The sequence below is a fragment of the Rhagoletis pomonella genome, unplaced genomic scaffold (genome assembly GCF_013731165.1).
Source record: "Rhagoletis pomonella isolate Grant_MI unplaced genomic scaffold, Rhpom_1.0 Rhpom_scaffold_00011, whole genome shotgun sequence".
Lineage (NCBI taxonomy): Eukaryota > Metazoa > Arthropoda > Insecta > Diptera > Tephritidae > Rhagoletis > Rhagoletis pomonella.
The window spans coordinates 15,850,108-15,866,466 of record NW_023458565.1 but is presented as its reverse complement, the minus strand read 5'-3'; the positions used below and the strand labels follow the sequence as shown (position 1 = coordinate 15,866,466).

At 38.6% G+C, this 16,359-nt stretch overlaps 1 protein-coding gene across 3 annotated transcripts in view; it reads right to left on the bottom strand.

Moving 5' to 3' along the window:
- The window catches only part of LOC118746693, a 101,246-nt gene that overhangs the window by 14,664 nt on the left and 70,223 nt on the right, over positions 1–16,359 (bottom strand). Inside the window, exon 1 of one of the 3 annotated variants that reach the window (XM_036480577.1) lies at positions 524–1,264. The exons of the other annotated variants lie outside the window; for them this stretch is intronic. The gene's annotated coding sequence lies outside the window, so the exon portion shown is untranslated. Of the gene's footprint in view, positions 1–523; positions 1,265–16,359 lie in introns of those variants that run through there. 3 annotated transcript variants of the gene reach the window in all.

The following is a 16,359-nucleotide window of genomic DNA, read 5'->3' as shown; positions in this document are numbered from 1 at the left end:
TTTAAAGACCATGTGCACTTCACTAAATAACAACAAACGCGCACAATATGTTTCATCAGCTGTCTTCACTAGCTTCTTTCTCCTCAGCTTATCAATGGTATTCACGCGCGCAAAAAAAAACAAAAAAAAAGAGCAAGCAGTAGCCGGTTTTTAGCGCACTACGCTGACGTGTGTGCAAATTTTAGAATATTTAGCAAAAGGGAAAACAAAAAAAAACCATACAAATGCATATATACATATAGTAGTACATACAGACAAAACAAATGCCACCCAACTGATGTCGTCGTCAAGCATATCAGCTGTGCGAAAAAAAAAAAAATGTCAACATCACTTAAAACAAACCGTAGCAAAACAAAAAAGAAAAATCTAATGAAACAAAATAAAATAGTATGTATGTATGTAATAACAAACAGCATGCCGATAAAATAACAAAAACAAAATACATGCATATATATATATACATATTTATTTATGTCTATACTTTGCACTTTCACAAACATTTGTATGTATGAATGATAATTACCTTGAACACAAGCACAAAATCTCAAGACCCCACTCTTCACGTCTATGTATCACACTTCAAGCGACTCGTATCCAACGCTCCACTGACTCGCTGTTCTCTTTCGTATTTGCACGACCCCAGCGGAATATGTAAGCACGTAGTATGCCTTGAATATCGGTATGTAGTATGCACGACTGCAAATTACTGGTTGGGGGAAATCTATATCCGGCTGACAGTCCCCAACACGAAGTACAGTAGACAGTATTTTATATATGTATACTATAAACTCAAATGAATCGGTGCTCTGACCTCCGCTTGTGATATATCTACATATGCATGTACGTATATATGCTCAAAAACCACTTTCCATGTGAGCTACATATATGTAAATATGTATTTTAAGATGTCGATTATTATTTGAATTGAATTCTTTATATCCAGTAAAGCGCGCGCACAATTAACTAACAAACAAGCTGCTGTTCTTCAATACTTTTTCAAATCAAAATCCAAAAAAAAACAACAAAAAATCGTTGTAAGCACAGTTGTAGCTGCTAGAAACTGTAGCACTCTGCACCACAACTCGAGAGAGAGAATGTTGTTCTTTGAACGACACCACTGTAGAGTATAGTTAGTACATGTATGTATGTATGTATGCCAAAAGTTAGATACACAACACCATCGAGAAGCAGACAACGACGACAACGACGAGAAAACACAAACGTTCAACGCGACTGCTCAGCACTAAATGAAAAGTACATTCGACCGACTTGGTGGTCGAGGTCTCGTGCGCCCCAAAATAATACTCGTTTTTCCCATACGCGCATATAGGCGAAAATCCTCCAAGCATTGTGGCCCGGCATCCATAGTCGTTTCAAGTCGACAGCCGTCAGCCGTCAGCCAAGCGATGTACGATGTATATGCATAAAAACAACTCTATATACAATGCACACCCAAATACATGCACACACACACACACACACACACACACCAATGCAGTTGTACGCACACATCCAAGAGTTAAATTAATGGCTTGAATGGATGGTTGGCTGGGATGGTTGATAGTCGGTCGGTCGGTCGGTCTGTCGGTCGTTGGCTATGTGGTTGCTGCTGGGACGTACTATGCGCTTAGAGGTAGACTAGGTAAGGTAAAAACGACCAGGCAGGCAGCTTGACTGTGAGTCGAGCCACCAAAAACTATGAGCTGTGTTGAGGCACAATAAAGTATACAAACGATGTCGTTCGTGATGCGAAGCGACTTAAACAGCAGCAGAACCCAACTGAAAGACTACCTACGACGACTATACGACAGCACAGGAAAAAGAAAACGGAGGCGTTGTTAACGATGACTACGGCGATAAATGGATGGTTGACGTTGTCGACGGAGGTTTTTTTTTTTTTTAGAAGGAAAAGTCGGTGAATACAACCAACTATGTACTGCTACAGCTAACATGAGCCGTGGTCGTCGTCCGCATCGTCGTCGTCGTCCGCGTCGTTAGTGGTAGAAAGTAAACAAAAGCCATTGAGGCCAAGTACTGAAGAAGCAGCCCGTCGATGAGGTAGTCGCACTACAGATGCAGGCAGAAGTTTGGTGCTTAAGCTTTGAAAGACGGTCTGACAGACGGACGGGCAGTTAGATAGACAGACGGACGGCTGGTTGGTTATTTGATCATCATCTTGCTTCGCTGACTAGCTGGCTGGTTGACTGGTTGACTGGATGGCTGGCTGGCGCGTTTTTTCGGCTTGTATACCTAGCTAGCTGCCTTGTATGGTTCGTATAACGAGCGATACCTATCTAAGGCTATTCTACTTTTTATATATATGGCTTAAGACTCGAACTGGTTTTGCGCTCTTGCGAGTGGTAGAGTTTCAAAGGCTTTTGGCATTGGGTTTTGAAAGCGTATACAACGAAGTAGCACCGCCGTAGGCACGCAATCATGGACTCCTATGTACTTTTTTTTACATGCATACATATATAAATACTTACTTGAAAAACTTCACTCTTGTGGGCACACCGCACATACATATATATGTTTGTATGTATGTAGTAAATTTACGTAATCACGATAGAACTCAATTAAACGGGTTTGGTCCGCATGCTATAAAATTCATATGCGCTGTATCTATAAGTATTTAGCTTCCCTGCAGATTTGTATTTCTATACTACTCGTACTTGTACACACCTAAAAAGCAAGAGGCTACATTACATTTTCAAAAATATAGCTGGGTAGGTAAATATATATATATATATATATATATATTTGCTTTGGTTCTGTTGCGTTCGCAGGGTGTGGAATGCATAGCATTACGTAGCTATAGATACACCACATTTAACGTATCGGTCTGTCGATGTGGGTCTATGCAGCACCGACAATCGGGCGATTGCAGAGTTGGTAAGGCCCGCGCACTACAGTGAGAGCCATAGAGTTTTTAGTCGAACAATTTTTTGCTGCCTGACAGTGGTGATGACTACGCCCACTTATCTTTGTCTATTTTTAGGCAAGCTATATATGTAGATATATGTATGTATGTATGTAGACACATAGCTACATGTGTCCATATGTGTCTCTTGTGTGCATATAGTATGTGCATATATATATATATATATATTTTTTTTTTTTATTATAAAACCCACTGTTCACATTTAGGGGCCTTTTTATTTATGATGCTCGCATAATCGTACAAATATTATACTGAACATTTGGGTAAATTTTTAGGGTAAGGGTCTATAAAAAAAAATGCATTAAGCGAGCTCACACGAAACGAGGGGCTTCGTTGGAACACACACACACAGACATACATACACGCCAGAAAACATTTAGTATTTTTTTTTGGTAGTTGTGTTATAAAAACGTTTATATACGCCATAAAATCCCTGCTAGTAAAAATGTGTATGTATGTGTGTAATTGTTTTTTTTTTTAGGTATTGCTGCTGCAGTGTGTTTTAATAAAAAGAGAAGCCCCTATTATCCAGTTTAAATGCATCACAGTGGGTCTTAAGTTGAATGCATCGCTTAAAAGTAAAAAAATATAATAAATTAAATTATTTGAGTTTTGGCTGCAAAGCCAAAGGCATTTGTGGTCAAAAAATTTATTGTAGATAGGTGCCGCAGGAGTTGAGATATTTGGAAAACCCGCATTTGGTTCATATTTGGAAAGCGCGTTATAAAAATATTTTTTTCCTAGTAATTTTCGAGGTCGGTTTTAAAATTTAACTGCCTTCTAAACACAAATTAAAAAAAAAAAAAACATATATATTTGAAGATAAGTTTCAAAAGCTAGGTACTTGAAGAAAAACGGCTCTAAAGGCGGATTTATCGTGTTAAGTTGTTTTTTTCTGGGAGAGAAGTGCAACAACAACAACCACATGGAAGACAAGTTCTGAACTAAAATGTTGAATCCGCCATAAGTCTAAGTGGGTGTATTGTAAAAGATTATAGAGCCAATATATATAAAAGTCGTGCTTGGCGCTTTCAATGCCCCAGGTGGGGAATAAAGAGATATTTGGCGCCACCGTTGGGAAATTCGCCTCCACGGCGAAACGTCCGATAACGGACTGAGGCTGATCGACTTCGCCGGAGCCCGATGCATGGTAGTATGCAGTATTGGGTTCCGGCATAAAAAGACCCATCAAGCTACTTGGCTGTCTGCAGATCGAAAAACGAGAAACCAAATCAATCATGCTGTGATAAATGGAAGCCATGCGTCCATTGTTTTAGACGTACTTTCTTGTTGCAGCCAAGATAGGCATCCGCCTCTGTACAGCCAAAAAAGTGTGCGCCCTAAAATGCAAGGAAAGCTTAACGTCGAAAAGCTATAGTCACAAGAGACGGTCAATGCGTTCGCTATTCGACTTTCACACCTGCTCTCTGAGAGAATTCTTCAACAAACCGACATATACGGGTAATGGAACCACATTTACCGTTCATTAAGTACCGCTGCCGAAGAAGTAGTCGGATTTCAGCGAGCCCGAAGGAACAACTGGTACGATGAGGAGTGTCAGGATGCTGCAGAGAAAAAAGATGCCTCCTACATGGCCACGCTGCGATCGAGCGCAACGCACGCTATGTGGGACCGCTATAGGGATCTGAAGAGGGAAGCGAGACGTATTTGCCGCAATATGCAGGGAGTGGCCGAAATGCGTGAGTGTGAAGAGCTTGAAATGCTGGCCGCCAGGAAAAACACCCGAAAAGTTTACCAGAGGGTTGGACGACTTACGAAGGTTTCAAGACCAAGAGCGATGTCTGAATTTAGTATCACCGCGAAACTCATACGTAATATGACGTTGAGCAATACCATCTACTCCGAATCGGGAAGGACCGCTCAGAGCCGTTTAATACCAAACAAGGATTTAGAAAAGGTGATTGCCTTTCATCGGATTTCTTTAATCTAAACTGAACCGCTCAGGAACAATTTACTACAAGAGCGTGCAATTGCTGGCTTATGCCGATGACATCGACATCATCGGTAACAAAAACCGCGAAGTCTTTTCTGCCTTTTCCAAGTTGGATAGGGAAGCAAAGCGAATGAGTCTGGTGATAAACGAGGACAAGCCGAAGTATCTCTTGTCATCAAACAAATAGTCAGCAAATTCGCGCCTTGGTACGGACGTCATTGTTGACAGTTATAATTTCGAGAAAGTACAGAATAACGTTTATTTACGAATCAGTATTAAGGCCGATAATAATGTCCGCATCGAAATCCAACACAGAATTACTCTTGCCAACAAGTGCTACTTTGGACTGAGTAGGCTGGCTGGGCCATGTCGTTCGAATGGACATCGATGCTCCAGCTCGAAAGTATCCAACTCGGAACCCACTTGTGGTAGCTGAGGAAAAGGGAGGCCCCTACTCCCAAGGAAAGACCAGGTGGAGGAGGACTTGGCTTCACTTGGCATTTCCTATTGGCATAGAAGAAGAGTGAGTGGTGTGCTTTGGTGAACTCGCCCAAAATCGCTAGGCGGTTACAGAGACAAAAAAGAAAAAGTAGGTCGGTAGGAGATTTTCCTTTGTGATAGAAGAAAGCTGAACTGAGACTATTAACTTAGTCGGCGAAACGCCGTGAGCCGATTATGAAATTACGAAAATGTGTCCATCTTCGCGCCTCGCGATAGCCGACAGTCTAAAATAAGTGCTACCTTCTACCTCACCATTCTCTTCACAGCTGACACAACAGAGATCTGTTAAGAGTCAGGTAGGGGATCAAGCCTATTTCGAGCGCACCACCATAGCCAACATGTTAACTAACAAGAGACTCTTCAGTAGTGTGTCTACCGCTCTCTTGGTGGTAGCTATTCGCACCAGAAAGACACTGTAACATCCGTAACATAGTTTTGAAGTAGAGCTCGCAGCAAAAGACACCTCCACCAACCCTGCTTCCAAGTTTTGATCCATCCGTTAAGTAGTACACTGCTATCTTCTGCCGATAACCCCTCCCTACCCCGTGCGCCTTTGTGGAAATGTAGGTAGAAAAGGAGCTACTGGGAGCCATTTCGGAAGCGCACCGTAATCTGTCTGGCCAGGGATGGAATCAAAACCCTCCAGAACTCCACAGTGTCCAGCTTTCGAGCTAGGTAACTACCTGTGGTAGGATTTCAAGGAAAATTAGCATCAAGGTGAACCTTTCGCGATTTCTTACTGATTATTTCCAGATTATTGAAATAGCTTCATAGTCCACGACCGGCTAATCTTGACCTGATCTGCGTCCGCACAATTAGGGAAGAGTCTTGAGTTCTCCTAAAGGATGTCCCTACAGGACTACCGAATTTCTTACGGACTATAGCACAGTTTTGCTGTATATATCCATTCTTATGAGTGTTTACAATTTCCTTCAGAGGAAAGGAGATTTGTTTCTCCCGTTGCGGTGCTAAAAAGGATTAAGCTCAAGTTAAGGAGTTACACCCAGTTCCTCTGTTGTTAGATATTCCCTTTTAATATCCTTCTGTCTCAGATCTCTCGATATTAAAGTATCGATCAGACGCAGTGATATCCCCACTGCCGCCTTAGGTGATGCATCTGCAGGAGCCCCCTTTCCTCCTGATCGACAGGACAGGGCTTCGATGCCGTAGAGGAGGTCCCCGTAGGTACAGAAGAAGTGCTGAGCCTTTGCCAAAGAATTCATAACTGTGTCAATGTTGGACTTGCCCGAGGGCAGGGCAGATCTTCCTGTGTGCATGGGTGGATGGGATTCTCAGTTCTTCAATCTTTGGTGGGTTTTATTCATTTAGCGCGGCGCCGTTAATTTCTTCATGATCCAATGATCTGAACTAAAGCCAACTGTATTATGGGGCCACCCTTGTGGTACCACCTTTCCGATAAAAAAAAACCGGTTCCCGTGGTCTAAAGTTATCTGATAACTTAGACTAGATCGCCAGGTGCTCTTACAGTCTTCAAACTCCCTAGTCTTCAAACCTTTTGTAAGTTGCGGTACTCTCTTTTAAAGTTTTCGGGCGTTTTTGTTGTTGTTCAGCATTTCAAGCTCTTCGCCTCTCTCTTCTTATTGTGGCAAATTCGTCTCGCTTCCCTCCTCAGCTCCCTATAACAGAGCCACATAGTTCGCGTTGAGTCCGTTCGGAGCGTGACCCTGTAGGAGGCAATTTTTTTCTCTGCAGCTTCGCTTTCTTTTTTTCTTTCGGGCTCGCTAACATCCGACATTTAGCGATTCTACAAGAGCGCAGTGGCAGTGGCAGCGGCAGTTTTTCGAACTGTTACTGCGTGTTAAAAACTGTCTCTGCCACTGCCACTACGCTATTGTAGAATCGCTATATTTCTTCGGTGATGGTGTTTCAATGTGCGCTTCTAGATGAGGTATACGGACAAGTGAAATTCAAGACCTACGAAAAAACTGTTTCAAAAAGCGACTGCATCCGACTGCAGCGACTGTTTCCGATGAGAACATTTCCGCAACTGAGTGGAAGATCGACCTAAGTCGGCAGCCAGCTCGAAAACGTCCTACCTCAAAAAACACCATACATCAGAATTTGATTGGAATAGGGCATTCCTATTTCAGAATTTTTGAGAAAAACACCGTATCTCAGAACTCGGTGCAAAACGTCCTATATCAACTGAAAGGATACTGAAAATGTAATGAGATAGGTCGTTCTTCAGCCAAATTCCGAAATAGGACGTTCTTGAAACGTTTTCTGAGATAGGGCGTTTTCGAACTGGCTACCGAGATAAGTCGTTCTTCCACTCAGGTGTCGATTTGTTCTTTCATATCCACGTATTGTCGGTAAATCTCTTAGTTTACGGGGACATTTCAATCCATCTTCCCAGGTATATTTACAAACGTTTCAAAAGCTTCTAAGATACATTTTTATCTAATCGAAATGGATTTATTTTTCATTCTATTTTTGTTTAAACTCGCTAAGGGTGTGGACCCACCACCAGATCACAAAAAATTACAGTATGCACCACGTCTCGCTATGGCTTCTGGTATAAAATTACATAGGTATCTATACATAAATATGTATGTATGTTTTCATGCTCGTATATTCCCCTACTAAAAGTGTTATTCCATTATTTTCGTTGTTGCTTTGAGCATGCTCGATCCGCAAACTTTTTTTACAGAGAATATTATTTTGTCGGTTGCAAGCGCAGGGTGGCGTGGAAACTCGTTGAGTTGAACTTAGCACATTGCCAGCAGTAGCTGGTAGTATTACTCGTAGCTATACGCATATGCACATACTATACCAAAATGTATAAAATATTTCATCCAACCCTTGGGGGACTTATAGCAGCAGTACTATTTCATATAGCCCACGAGCATTGATCCCATTCTTGAATACTCCTACTACTACATAATATATAATTATAAATACAAATGTACGTGCTTATACATATTCGTTTGTATGTATGTATGTATGTATGCATACAAATACATGCCATTCTGACAAAAAACATATCTACACATACATGTGTATGTATGTATGTATTCTCCCTCTGCACTGCTGCTTCCTTGCCTTACAACTGGGGATTATCGTCGACAGCATCATCCATCGCCCAGCTGCTATTAAAATCATCCAACGTCCCAGTGAGCAACAACCCAAACTCGAACTACTTGAAAAACTGGCAGAGTCATCGGTATAACGATGAAACCATGAAATGGAATTCTACTCTCGGGCAAGTCATTTTCTGTATCTGTGTACGAATATCTGGATATTTGCCAACTCGCTCTGGCACATACAGGCGTCCGGACGATGTGGTCGTTTGGATGGATGATATAACTTTTTATGGATTTGTATGCGGTTAAAGTATGGCTGCATGCTTGGGGATATGTATGTACATACATACATAGGCATGGATGTGTTTAAAGATAGATACCTACGTATTTGGAGGCAAAGATACACAAACTAAAAATAAAAAATAAAAAAACATTTAATTTTGATCGAAGATACTTGCCAGAAGTAATTCTTGGACGCAGCTCAGTGTAAATATGTGGAACAGAAAACAGACTTAGCAACTTGAATGCTGGTAGAACAAAAGGGTCATTGTTGGGGCATTCAGAGTCGGCGCTTAGTTGATTCGATTGCCGATATGGTAGTCGCCATGTTGTTTGCTTTGCTATGCCGTTTGCCTGGAATTTCGTTAGTTCAAGGTGCCACCACAAACCGGTGCTTGGCGCAGCGACTTCAATTAAACTCTAAGTTTTTCTAGTCGCACCAAATTTACACATTTACTTCGGTTACATAGTGACGTAATATAGCTAGCTATGTATACTCGCCCATGTGGCGTGTTTCTAATGTTTCTCGTTTATTCTCGACCATGCCGGTCGGCATAAATTCAAAATAATCTAGTTAAACATTTTTGTAAGTTTTTCATTTAAGTGTTCTTGCAATTAAAAGTTACAAGTACTAATAACCCTCTCTGTTTTTATTTCTTATTCTTGTACTAGTTTTTGCCCGCGGTCCCGCCTGCGTGATACCACGGTTTAACGTTCTGCTGACAAGTTACAACTGCACCTTAATCTGTTGTATTGAATGCTTAAGAGTTGTGCTGGTCATTTTGATGCTGCTAGCGAGATGATTATCTCAGTCGAGCCAGTATTGATATTTGCCTTTCCTGGGAATATTTCCCTTTCCTGGGGATACAAATTTTGACTGGGGACATGGTGAATGAAAATTTTAACTAATTCATCCGTTTAAGTACAAAGAATATGAAAATACAATTTTAGTTTCACATCAATGCTAAACTGTCTTCTTTTTCTTTTATTTAACTTAATCGGAAAAAGTTTGTTAAGTAAAATGCTTTCAAACTAATTTGATGTAAATGTTTATGTAAGATACTATTAGCTAATTGACTGCGCCCTAAAAGTATTCGTGTGTTGTTACATCCTCCCAAAACTCGTATGACCTCATTCATAAAAAATAAATTAGATTTAAAGAGCTTTATGAAGACTGAGTTTTTCAAACAAATTTTCGATTTATGAAGCATTCTTTACTTTTTATGAATGTGGGCTCTAGTAAATATATTTTCAAAGGTATTTAGAAAGTAGGTTAAGTATAGGCTTTCTCCTTTAAATTTAATTTATAATCTATAACTCGTGAATATTTACCTTATCTTATCAGTTTCACTGAATTATATTTTTCAAATAGGTGGCAACCCTGCTCAAAAATATTTTCCACAGTAAACTTTCTTAAAGCTCTTTAGTTTGATACCCCGTATTGTAATATTTCGATTATTTTATTAATTTTATTGAATAAAAGTTTTCAAAAAGGTGGCAACCCTCATCAAAAATATGTTTGGCAGTAGACTTTCCTAAACCTCTTTAGTTTGCTACCCATATTGCAATATTTCATTTATGTATCTTATCAATTAAATTAAATTAAAAATTTCAAACAGCTGCCAAACTTCTCCAAAAATATTTTCGGCTGTAAACCTTCTTAAACCCCTTTATTTTGACAGCCATATTGCAGTATTTACTTTATCTTATCAATTCAATTTTCAAACAGGTGGCAACTCTCGGGTTTTCTTCTTCTATATTTCTAAGTTAGACCTCTAGCAATACATCGGTGAAAACTGCATTCGATTGCAAGCATTAGTTTCGGAGTGATGCACGTACAAACTTACAGAGAGAAAGACAAACAAAATTTGATGATGATTTGACTTCTTTTGTGCTAATAAACACCCTCCATATTCATTTTTATTTAATATCTATAATGTGCAAGCATCGACCTGTTACAAATTTATTATATGTATAGATAAGGCTTCGATGGTATAAAACATTTTATTAATTTTCTTGATTTCCCATGCAACACTCTTAAAAAACGTTTTCGAAATGAAGATTTCTTACACCTCTTCTTCATTTGATTTACGTATAAAATATTTTATTCAACTTTTTGATAAAATTTATTTTGAACTCCAAAACAGGTGGCAACACTCCTGAAGATCATTTTCGAAATAAAGTTTTTTTTCTTTGGCTAACTTATAAAACATACCTGTTTCTTGCGTTTCCATCGTTATTTGGATTTTATTTAAAACCACAATTGGCTTAATTTACACGCATTTTTCATATCAAATTACTTTTTTCACATGTATTGTTTTTGAAAGCGCGAAAGTACCGTTTCATGTGTCAAATGCGGCATTCACCATAAAATGTCAATATATTTGCATTAAAAAGCCATTCCAGAAATCCGTTTTTGAAAAATTACAAATTTTGACTTTTGTGTATGGGGCAGTCCACTGTGCAATGGTTTACTATATAATGAAAAATTAGCTAGTATTAAACCCGGTCAAATCAGTGTGTCCCGATGCCTAGCAACCACGTTTAGAATCCTGCGTTTGTATGTAATGAAAAGGGAACCATTTAGGGCCTTAAAATAACTAGTTTAGTTTGTAGTAAAAGGTGTCAACCCTCTTCAAGCCTATTTTTAAACTAAAACCTTCAATTTAATGATGAATTAAGGTGAATAAGATTTTTTAAACAGCTGCCAACTATATATTTAACATAAACTTCTCAGAAATTTCACTTTGAAAAGCAGACGAAGAAGCAAAAAAAAATACTTTTTTTTAATATATATTTTATTTCAAATCAAATTACCAACTACATCTCCAGTTTAGCGACCACAAACAAATGCAGGTTGATTTTTTTTTATGTTTAAAACGAAACTGTCGGCTATTTTGAAAATACAGGTTGCCTTACTTGGGACATCATTTTGGAATATTCATTTTCTTCTCTTTTCCGTATCTTATGCTGCATTAACTGTACAAATACAAATACATTTTACCAGTTATAACGGACAGTACCCGTAGAGCCCTATACATTGAAACGTTTGCAGTTGTGGGGTCAGTCACCGAGTAAGCCATGTCTTAAGTGACCTTATATTGAAGGAGATATATTAATGCATACATATGTACATATATATATACAAACATCCATATTTATTAGTTACTATATACATAAGTATGTATATGTATGCCCATCATTTCAACTACTTCAGCAATAATACAAACAACGCTAACTACACTGAGTTTAAGAAGAGTTAGACCAAACGACCCCAAACCGAAACACAAAGCAACCTTGAGAGCAATAACAATCCCTACTGAACATAATAACTAAATCGTTCAATCATTCTACGTCTGACGTCCTTTACGTCCTTTCATCCACACCACAGCTGTGCGATATCACCGAAGATAAGGAGATTGCTGTTGAAACACCAGCAAAGACAATACACGCATACATACATACATGCATACATAATGCACAGAGTTAGCAGCGCTATCGATTGAAGCAGCGCTGTTGTTGGCTTCTCTGCATAGCATCTCTTGAACCTTTTGAGGGATTTTGTATAAAATTCTACGTTTCCATTATTAAAAGTAAAATGTGTATACCTTTAAAAGAAGTAAGGTCTGTTGTATATGTACATACATCGTACGAGTATGGCTGCACAGATATACTAAATATATCGGGCATACGTAAGTAAGTACTATGTTTGTGTACATGTGTAAGTATAGTATGCTATGTAGTTTGCTTGGCTTCGTTCGTTAGGGTTTACTTTTGCTCGATTTTCGGTTCGTCCCCTTCATGGTAGATACGTGAAATTCTGGCATGACAAACCCATTTCTTTATATTTTGAGTTTCTCTTGCCATTCCTCCGTTCTCGTTGTTTTTGTATTTGTGCTGCCCGCCTTAGTACGGGGGAATACATTCGAGTTTTCCATGGTGGATGTTGTTATCTGCGAGATGGAAGTTTGCCTGTTTTGTGTATTCACTGTGGTCGACTGTATGGTGGTTTTTCTTCAACGACCTAAATGTCATTGGAACCAGCGGGTGAGTTTTCACAACTTTGTCTTCTTTGAGGATAAAGTAAATAATTAATTTATGTATCTATCTAAAGTCTGTTGGCATGGAGAAAAATGTTTTTTTTTCGATATACATATACATATATGTATTACCAGAAATTTACTGTTCTAATAAAAAGTTTGAACCGATACACGAACAGCAGAACTTGTAAAATACTGCACGGGAGCTCTATCTATACATTTCCTGCATCTGGAATCACTCACAAGGCCCAACTACCTCATACCTTGGAACATAGTAGTAAACCAAGAATGATAGAATACAAGATTGCGCCAATCGAGCTGAGAGTAACTGGCCGTGACGTCAATAAATACCAGAATGAGAGAGCAAGACGAACTCGACAAGAAAAAGAGGAAGCATCGAACAAAAGGCAGTATTGCCAAGTTTTGAATTTGAAAAAGCACCAAATATTTATTGGTGTATTTTATGGACTTTATATGCATACATAATTATATTGTAAGGATGTCGATTCAAATTAATAAAAATCAATGTTTCTTGCACGACGGTCGATTTCTTCTGGCTTGATTGAAGGTGCTGCCACATATTTTGTTGTCGCTTATGATTGTGCCATGATTTTATTAAAATTTTTGTGAAGAAGTTGCTTACCACGCTTATGATTGCTATAAATTTTGCTTCCATTTTTTTAAGATTTTATAATTTGGTGTCTTCAAACTAAAAACAAAAGCACCAAAAACGCACCAAGCACCAAACTCAAAAATTTTCGCGTTTTGAATACCCACTAAATTTGGTGCGAAAAGCATTAAGTTGGCAACAGTGAATGTAAACAAAAGTATTTTAAGACGTCAGCGATTGGGTGGATGCTGTCAAATCGACGATGAGAGGGTTAGCGGTCCGCGAATGGCGCGACCTTTATTTTATGAATCGTGGTAGTAAACGTAGACCCTGGATAAAAACCATTTTTATTGACTGTCCAACAATTTTTTATAGCCAAATACTATGGATAGAGCCCATCATGCCAAACCAAGTGAATTTAGACCAATACGCCTTCCATAATACACCCTTTTAGCGTTCCTCGATATAGCGGAGGTTTTTAACAATGCATTCCCGAGAGCATTTACCATCAACTGGTCACCCAGAAAGTGGTTCAGATATCGGTGATGTTATGTTTCGTTGGTCAATCAACGTGTTTTGGATTATAATTATGTAAAACTAGAAATTTAGACTTAATGGAGTTCATCGATCTTAAAAGGATTCAATCGTCACAACAGCAGTCCTTTTTCAGAAAAAAAACTCGAGCATGTAGAACCGAGTGTCTTGGGAATGGTAATGCACCATCCGTTGTTATAGACAAGCAACTCTCAAACCTTGAATTCCATCATCGGAAACCAATGCCACCTATCGCAGAAGTTCGCCATAGAAACTTCGGCGCACTCCATTATGGATATTGTAGCAGGTTAAACTGTTCAGTTCAATTTGAATAAGATGCCCCGACGACACTAACCACCTCTTTATATTTATGTTTACCCACTCATAGTTCATCTAATCGAAAAATAAATATAAAAAAAAATGCATAAAAAAATTAAAAACCGGTTGAAACCAGTTTGGTCTTATCCCTGGGCACTTAGACTATAGAACTTCAAAATTTGCTGAAACACCCGACATCACTTCCTCGATATTCTTCTTGCTTGCCTCGACTTGTTTTACGTTTTGAAAATCTGAGCCCTAACCGCCAAAATAATGTAAGCGACATTTTATCAACATTTTCTTTTTGATGTAGAAATATTCCTAGAGCATCTAGACGCATTTCTGCATCAAAAAGAAAATTTTGGAAATTATAAACTTTAATAACAATTTAATTACGGAATATTACTGAATTTTTCCCCCAAATGGTTGCTAGTGTGGCCAGGTTAGACTTTTTGAGACTAGATCTAACAATTTTATGTTTGTTCTAGCCTCGGAATTATATATCTAGCTTCGTGCTATTTTCTGGCCTTCTCAATGCTACATATTTATAGGCAATTTTGATCTTTTTAGGGCTTCAAGAAAACGATTTTATTGCAATGTAAAAAAATTGCGGCAAACTATCCACTTATCCTTTTTTCTTACCCGGAAATGTTTGACTAATGAGAATAATCTTTCGAATTTCGAGCAGCCAAGGTGAAAGATTAATTGCGGCTACATATGTATGTTACTTCTATCATAAAATCAGTCAGCGAAATGAGGACTTTTTTAATAAACTCTTTTAAGACCTTGCAATACTTGTGATGTTCGGAAGCAAACGAGAAGGGGTTTTTCGCCAAAGAAACGGATGTCAAATAAAGCAAAAATTAGAGTATTCGTGTCGCGGTGTGAATGGAGCAAATTTAAATTGGTAGTAGAGATGGCAAAATCTCCCTTCCCGATTCCGCCCATCCCTAAATTCAATTTTTAAGTCCCGAACCCGCCCAGCCCGACGTTTTTCAGAATTTTACCGCGGGCCCCGTGAGTCTCGAAATATATCACTAAGATTAATTCACAGTTCTTTCAAATTAATTTTAAATAATAAAAAATCTGACCTCTTCCGTTATTTTATTTTTTGCCTTGCTTTTCGTTTTAGTGTCAATAAAACATAAAAAAGTGACTATTTCGTAAAACGTTTTTAAGGAAGATTTTCTGAATTTGCGTAGGTTGCTGTTTTATCGGAAGTATGGAGAAAGGATTTTAATCCCGTTCCACCGGCGAAATGTTTTAAAGACCTTCCCGATACCGCCCATCCCGGCCGGTACTGCATCATTAAATATCTCGCCAAAATTTGCTCCTTCTAGGAAAAGTCGATTTAGAATGCCTGAAACTTTCATTTAAAAAAAGGCTTCTTAGGTTCCACTGGGACGTTTCATCTGAATTTGAATTTCGGCATAAAAGTGCTGACTTTTTAAGCTTATTTTTTTCACTGCCTCTAACTTTTTCTAAACTAATTTTAAAGTCAATGTAGATTCATTTTTTTTTGTGATCATTTGGTCACACTGGTTGCCGCTTCCATTTACTTCTTTACCTAGTGTTATCTACAATGTTGTATGCCACCCACACAGTAGGTCTAGCTAGAACATATCCCCTCATTTATCTCACCCCCCAATCTGCTACCTCTGTGATCTCCGCTCGCTAGCATTTTGGGCACTTGCGCACGCGCATAACATTTACGAGTATTCCACTTACATAAGTAGGTACATATGTACATGCATGTGTGTTAATAGGCATTTATGAATTTATCCAATTCTAAAACAAGTTCCCAAAATAGATTTCTTGACCCCACAATTTACTCTCATCATATCGACAAACTCAGCCATTCTCTTCTAAGTCAAACCCACATTTAAGAATTCGTATAGCGAACGCGCCCCCACTTATTGGATGGATTTTGATACATTTGGACATAAATACATTCACATATGTATGTATGTATGTATATAGACATATGTACAGAGGTATGTCTTTGTTTTTTCTCTTCTACGTTGTTTTTTGTTTAGAATTGCTAAAAACACCCAAATTATTTTCAGAAATTATATTGTGTGTAGATATGTAAGTTACGGACGTTAGGTCCGTATAAGTCAAAAAAATAATTTAGTTGG